The sequence below is a fragment of the Orycteropus afer genome, unplaced genomic scaffold (assembly GCF_000298275.1).
Source record: "Orycteropus afer afer isolate SDZICR_OR568_19922 unplaced genomic scaffold, OryAfe1.0 scaffold00126, whole genome shotgun sequence".
NCBI classification, from domain to species: Eukaryota; Metazoa; Chordata; class Mammalia; order Tubulidentata; family Orycteropodidae; genus Orycteropus; species Orycteropus afer.
The window spans coordinates 1,614,063-1,621,970 of NW_006921713.1; positions in this window are offsets into that span (position 1 = coordinate 1,614,063).

The window sequence follows — 7,908 nt, forward strand, 5'->3', positions numbered from 1 at the left end:
GAAACCCAAGGAGGGGTCGCTATGAGTCGGGGCCGACTCAACGGCAAACAACAACAACAACAAGTAAATACATTTGTATGGATATATTTTCAGTCTGGTGCTCTTTGAATTAGCCTTTGGCCTCAATTTAAACACATATTCGTTGCTGATAAAAATTAGGAAAATTTGCAAATATGTTGACAATTATATTGTTGTTGTTAGTTGCCACTGAATCGATTCCAACGCATGGTGATCCTATATGCATAGTAGAATTGTTTCATAAGATTTTCAAATCTGTGATATTTTTGGAAGCAGATTATCAGAACTGTATTCCAAGGTCATTCTGTGTAAGTTTGAACAACCAACCTTTCATATATTAGTCAAGTTCTTAGTCACTTATACCACTAGTGAATCCCCACTTTGGCATGTTATCTTATCAGTTATCCTGATATACCATTGATATAGTGTAATCTCACTCCAATTATAGATAGGAATACAACGAGAAGTATTAAGGTTGGAGCCTATGGAGAATATCTAACTCCTTGCTAGAAAATTCCTTCAAATAAGTTTTGATGAAAGTTTTGGTATTCTGAAATTTATCTAAGTCTGACCAAAGTTCTCCATCCCAAGTCTCAAAGTTTCTTTCCTTTCTAATTAATGCCCCTTAACATAAGAAATTTGGTGTTCAACTTGCAGCTTTCTCATTCTTCACATCAATTTGAGTTTTTCTCTGATCTTAAGCACTGTATGACCAGAGGTTACAAAAAACAAGATAATGTTTTAAAGTATAAGCACTCTATTTCTTTATTCTTGCCTTCTGTGGAAAGTTTAAGAACTTGAGCTTATCATATAATTTATGTAAACTCTTCATTCCAGTAAAATAATGTTGTCCTCATTATCCTCATACTGGTAGAGGAAAACAACTGGTTGATTTCCAAAGCTTTTCCTTCAAACACCACTTCATCCATTACAAATATGTGATGATATCTACAAATATTGAGTCACTACATGCCATGGATAATTGTTATCCTTTTTTTTTTTTTTTTATAAGAGTATTAGAATGTTAGTCAAGATATCTCTAACAGATTAGCAAACTTATTTCAATGTTCAATCTTGGAGGTCTACTTTCTATGACTATCTTGGTACCAAGAATTCCATCAGTCAGAGTTCAGTGAAGAAAATAGAAAGTAATAGAATTAGAAATTCAGAATTTCAAATTAGAAAAGTTAATTTAAGGTTTTTATGCCTTTTTTGGGGGGGGGGCGTGTGTGTATGTATGTGTGTGTATTTATCGAAATTAAAAGAATTGGTGAGCACTCTAATCTGGAATGGAATATAGCCATTGCTGAGTACATTTCCCAAGAAAAGTAATAGCTTGCTTTCTCTCTTCCCCTCAATCCTAACATCATCTCAGTGCCAACTAGTTGCAAAAACTAGCTTGAAGTAGTTGGCAAGGGAAAATTAGAAATATGGTTGACTACAATATAGGCAGCATAAACAAAAATCAAACCAAACCCACTGCCATCAAGTTGATTCCAACATATAAATGTTCTTCATTCTTCTCACAAAGATATTAACATCTTAATACGCAGAACCTGTGAATATATTCTGTTATATGGCAAGGTGGAATTAAAGTTGCAGATGGAGTTAAGGTTACAATTCAGCTAACTTCAAGATTAATAGATCATCCTGAATTATCTGGATAAACCCAGTGTAATTGCAGGGGTCCTGTAAAAGTGTAAAGAGTAGTCTGAGGAGCCAGAATGAGACAAAATATGATGACAAAAGTAAATTTAAAGTGATGCAATGTAAGGACCCACCAGCCACTCCCCGGAAGGAAGGTTGGGCAATCTACTTCCGTAGTGATGTTGTTGTTGTTATATGCCGTGGCGTCGGCCCCGACTCATAGCGACCCCTCCTTGGGTTTCCAAGGCAGTATCACTACGGAAGTAGGATTGCCCAACCTTCCGTAGAGATACCACCTCGGAAACCCAAGGAGGGGTCTTTATGAGTCGGGGCTGACTTAATGGCACATAACAACAACAACAACCTCCCATTGCTTTCTTTAAAGATGGAAGGGGATCATGAGCCAAGGTATGCAGCAAGTGTGCTTTAGAATCGGAGAAAGGCAAGGGAACATATTTTGTGTTTAAAACTCCAGAAGGAATGCAGCTTTATCAATATTAAGCCCAGTGAGACCCATTTTGAAATTTTCACTTCTAGAATTGTAGTCTGTGTGGTTTTAGCCACTACATTTGTGGATATTTGTTATAACAGCCATGTTATTGTTGTTGTTAGGTGCCGTCAAGTCATGTCTGACTCAAATGACCCTGTGCTGAGCAGAACAAAACACTGCCTGGTCCCATGCCAGCTCCATGATCCTTGCTATACTTGAGCCCATTGTCACAGCCACTGTGTCAATTGATCTCATTGAATGTCTTTCCCTCTTTCGTCGACCCTCCAGTTTACCATGGAGACTTCCTTCTCCAGAGAATGGTCCCTTCTGATAACATGACCAAAGTAGGTGAGACGAAATCAGGCCATTCTTGCTTCCAAGGAACATTTCAGCTGCACTTCCTCCAGGACAGATCTGTTAGTTCTTTTAGCAGCCCATGGTACTTTCAGCATTCTTTACCAACACCACAACTCAAAAGCATCAACTCTTCTTCGGTCTTCCTTATTCATTGTCCAGCTCTTGCATGCATATGAGGTGACTGAAAATATTATGGCTTGTGTCAGGCGCACCTTAGTCCTCAAGGAGACATCTTTGCTCATCAGCACTTCAAAGAGGTCCTTTCCAGCTGACTTGCTCAGTGCTATACATCGTCTAATGTCCTGACTGCTGCTTCCATTGGCATTGATTTTAGAACTAAACAATGTGAAACCTTTGACAACTTGAATCTTTTCTCCATTTATTGTGATGCTGCTTATAGGACCACTTGTGAGGATTTTTGTTTTCTTTATATTGATATATAATCCATACTGCAGACGGTGTTATTCAGTCTTCATCAGTAAGTGACTCAAGTCATCCTCGCTTTCAGCAAACAAAGTTGTGTTGTCAGCATACTGTAGGTTGTTAACAATTCTTCCTCCAATCTTGATGCCATGTTCTTCTTCATATAGTTCAGCTTTGTTAATTATTTGCTCAGCATATAGATTGAATAAGTATGGGGAAAGGATACAACCCTGACACACTCCCTTCTTGATTGTAAGCCATGCAGTGTTCCCTTGTTCCATTCAAACAACAATCTATGTGCAGGTTCCTCATGAGTACAATCAAGGGTTTGGTAATTCCCATTCTTCTCGATGTTATCCACAATTTGTTATGATCCACATAATCAAATGTCTTTGCATAGTCAATAAAACACAAGTAAACATCTTTCTGGTATTCTTTGCCTTAAGCCAAGATCCATCTCACAGCAATGATATCCCTTGTTCTATATTCTCTTCTCAATCCAGCTTGTACCTCTGGAGGTTCTCTGTCAATATACTGCTGCAACCGTTTTTGAATTATCTTCAGTAAGCTCTTACTTGCATGCGATATTAATGATATTGTTCAATAATTTCCACAATATGTGGGATCACTTTTCTTTGGAATGAGTATAAATATGGATCTCTTACAGTCAGGTTGCCAGGTAGCTGTCTTCCAGATCTCTTGGCATAACCAAGTGAGTGCCTCCAATGGGGCATCCATTTGTTGAAACATCTCCAATGGATAGTCCGTCAGTTCATGGAGACTTGTTCTTTGCCAGTTCCATCAGTGCAGCTTTGACTTCTTCCTCCAGTACCATTTGTTCTTCACCATATGCCACCTCCTGAAATGAATGAAGATTGACCAGTTCTTTTTGGTATAGTGACTCCTGGATTTCCTTCCATCTTCTTTTGATATTTCCTGCATTGTTCAGTATTTTGCCCACAGAATCTTTCAATATTGCAACTTGAGGCTTAAATATTTTCCTCATTTCTTTCAGCTGGAGAAATGCTGAGTGTTTTGTTCCCTTTTGGTTTTCTAACTCCAAGTCTTTGCACATTTCATTATAGTAATTGGCTTTGCCTACTCGAGTTGCTCTTTGAAATCCTCTGTTCAGCTCTTTTATCTTGTCTTTTCTTCCATTTGCTTTAGCTTGTCTCTGCTCAAGGGCAAGTTTCAGAGTCTCTTCTGACATCAAGTTTGTTTTTTTCTTCTTTTCTCATCTTTTTAATGACCCCTTGTTTTCCTCATGGATGATGTTCTTGATGACATCCTACAATTCCTCTGGTTTTCAATCATTGGTGCTCAATGCATCAAATCTATTCTTTAGATGGTCTCTAGATTCAGGAGGGATATATTCAAGGTCATATTTTGTCTCTTGTGGACTTGTTTTAATTGTCTTCAGCTTCAAGTTGAACTTGCTACTGAGCAGTTGATGGTTTATTCCACAATCAGTTCTTGTTCTTGTTTTGACTGAAGATACTGAGCTTTTCCATTGTGTCTTGCCACAGATGTAGTCCATCTGATTCTTGTGCACTTCATCCGGTGAAGTCCATGTGTATAGCTGCCGTTTGTGTTGCTGAAAAGTTATTGGCAATGAGTAAGTCATTGGTCTTGCAAAATTCTGTCATGCAATTTCCAGCATTATTTCTGTCACCAAAAGCAAATTTTCCAACTATCAGTGACTCTTCTTTGTTTCCAACTTTTGCATTACAGTCACCAGTGATAATTAACACATCCTGATTGCATTTTCAGTCAATTTCAGACTGCAGAAGCTCATAAAAATCCTCAATTTCCTCATTTTTGGCTTTGGTGGTTGGTTCATAAATTTGAATAACTGGTCTTCTTTGTTGTTGTTGTTGTTACGTGCCATCGAGTCAGACCTGACTCATAGCGACCACTCCTTGGGTTTCTGAGGCAGTATCACTACGGAAGTAGATTGCCCCATCTTCCTTCTGAGGTCTTCCTTGTAGGCATATGAATATTATGCTATCACTGACAGCACTGTAATTCAGGACTGATCTTGAAACATCCTTTGTGATGATGAATGTCACACCATTCCTCTTCAAATTGTCATTCCTGATATAGTAGATCATATGATTGTCTGATTCAAGATGGCCAAAACCAGTCTATTTCAGCTCACTAATGGGTAGGAGATCAATCTTTATGTGTTCCATTTCATTTTTGACAACTTACAATTTTCCTAGATTCATACTTCATACATTCCATGCTCTGATTATTAATGGATGTTTGTAGCTGTTTCTCAATTTGAGTTGTGCCATGTTAACAAATGGCTGTCTCAAAAGATTTACCTTATCTATATCAGTAAGGCTCATTCTACTCTGATGATGCAGCTCTTTCCCAGTTGTATTTTGAGAGCCTTCTGACCTAAGTGGCTCATCTTCCTGCACTGTATTGAACAATGTTTCCAGGCTATTCCTAAAGTTGCACGGTAATGTATCAGACAGTGTTTCTCTGCTATTCATAACGTTTTCCCTGGCCAATTCTTTGAGAAGTGGATGGCCTCTTCCTTCTTCTTAGTGTGTCTCAGTCTGCAAGCTGTGTTGAAACCTGTGCAACCCTGTTGGGTTTGAAACACTGGTGGCACAGCTTCAAACCTCACAGCAATATTTTACCACAGTATGACAAACCGACAGACAAATTTGTCTCCCTTGGCTGTTTCAAACCTCTCCACCTTCTTCTTAGATGGATTCCTGCCTCTTTCCTGACACTTGGGGGTGGGACCTGGGTCTCGCCCCTTACCTGGATTCCTGCTGCTGCTCTTTGCTCTGTCCAGGTACCCCTGGATTTTCCTCATTTCCCCCTGCTTGGAGGCGTGGTCTGGGTCCCTCCCCTTACCTGGATCCCTGCCACTGTTTCCTTGCTCTATCCTGGTCCTCCATAAATAACAGCCATAGAAAACTAAATACACAATGTAATGTAAGAAGACAGTATAGATGTGAATGCCAACAGACAAATAACCTGCACAGCTGCTGCAACTGTTGTTGTGTGCCAGTGAATTGATTCTAATTCATTGTGACCCTATAAGACAGAGTAAAACTGCCCCTTAGGTTTTTATAGGTTGTAATCTTTATGGGATCCAATTGTCAGGTGTTTTGCCCCAAGTGGCCACTTACATACCCTTAACTACTAGAGTGGCGGTTCATATTTGTGCATGAGAAAGACAGTGTCAGATCTTTCAATGAATGAACCCTAGTATATGCATTGGCTAAGAATGCTGAAAGTTCTGTGGACTGCTAAAAGAACTAACAAATCTGTCCTAGAAGAAGTACAGCTGGAATGCTCCTTGGAAGCAAGAATGGCCAGACTTCATCTCACCTACTTTGGTCATGTTCTCAGAAGGGACCATTCTCTGGGGAAGGCTGTCATGCTTGGTAAAGTGGAGAGTCAAAGAAAGAGGGGAAGGTCCTCAACAAGGTGGATTGACACTTTGGCTGCAGTAATGGGTGCAGGTATGCGAGGGATTGTGAGGCTGGCACAAGACTGTGCAGTGTTTTGTTCTGTTATACATAAGGTTGTTATGAGTCTGAGACAACTTGACAGCACATAGCAACAACAGGATATGCATTAAATCTGGTGAATGCAATGCCTTCTCTCCACTCAATGAATTTTATCATATCAGACTGCAAATGAAACTGTAGAAATAAAAATGAACTTATTAAAAAATATTAATATGTTATTTGTAAATGTTTTATAAAAGATGGTTTATACATATGTGCATGCTATATTATCCCACTTTATAATGATTATATTCATGCACTTGTCAATGAGTAACAATGTATATTCTGGTAAAATACAAGTAAAGAGATTTCTTTAAAGTTCAAAACAGTTCAAACCAGAGACAACTGATCTCACAAAGTGAAATAAAAAGCTTTAAAATGGTGAAGTAGAAGAGGCATATTTATGAGGCAAAATCAAGGGCAAAAAATACAACTTTCTGATTGGAAATTGCAAAATTAGGGAAACTGGAGGTTAGATAAATTGAAGTAGGAGCTTTGTAATGCTTGGTTGGAAACATGAATGTTATCTATTAAATATATGACTAAGAGGGATTTACAGGGTGGTCACAAAGTAATTATCTTAAAATATTTCGTGAGGCTGCTGAAGGATTTCTTGTGTCAAGACCCTCCTTTAAGAACATTATCCCCAATATCTTTAGCTTAAAATATTTCCTTTGTTATGTACTTCCTTAAGACTCTACACAGGTTTGACTTCTACCTTCATTACCATCAGTTTTTGATCATATGCTGCATCTTGAAATTGTTGAACATGGACCAATTCTTTTTTATCCAGTGACTCTGTGTATTCCTTCCAGCTTCTTTTGATGGTATTGAAGGAAGAAGTCCATGCTGCATTGAAGGCATTAGTGAAAAACCAGGCTCCAGGAATTGATGAATACAGCTCTGGAAGTGTTCACTAATTTGGAAGATACATATCTGGCCAACTGACTGTGAGAGATCTTAATGCTATTCATAAGAAAGGCGATCCAAAAGAATGTGAATATTAGCAAAAAATATTAATACCACACAAAGTAAAATTTTGTTGAAGATAAAATATTGCAGCAGTACATTGACAGGGAACTGCCAGAAATTCAAGCAGGATCTAGAAGAAGATATAGAAAAAGCAATATTATTGCTGATATCAGATGGAATTTGGCTCAAAGCAAAGAACACCAGAAAGATGTTTACTGTGTTTTACTGACTAGGCAAAGTCATTTGAACAGGGATCATAACATATTATGGATAACACTGTGAAAAATTGGAATTTTGGAACATTTAGTTGTGCTCACGTGGAACCTGTACATAGACCAAGAGGCAGTCATTTGAACAGAACAAAGGATGCTGTTGTTGTTGCTGTTATTTGCCGTCGAGTCGGCCCCGACTCATAGCGACCCCTCCTTGGGTTTCCGAGGCAGTATCACTACGGAAGTAGGATTG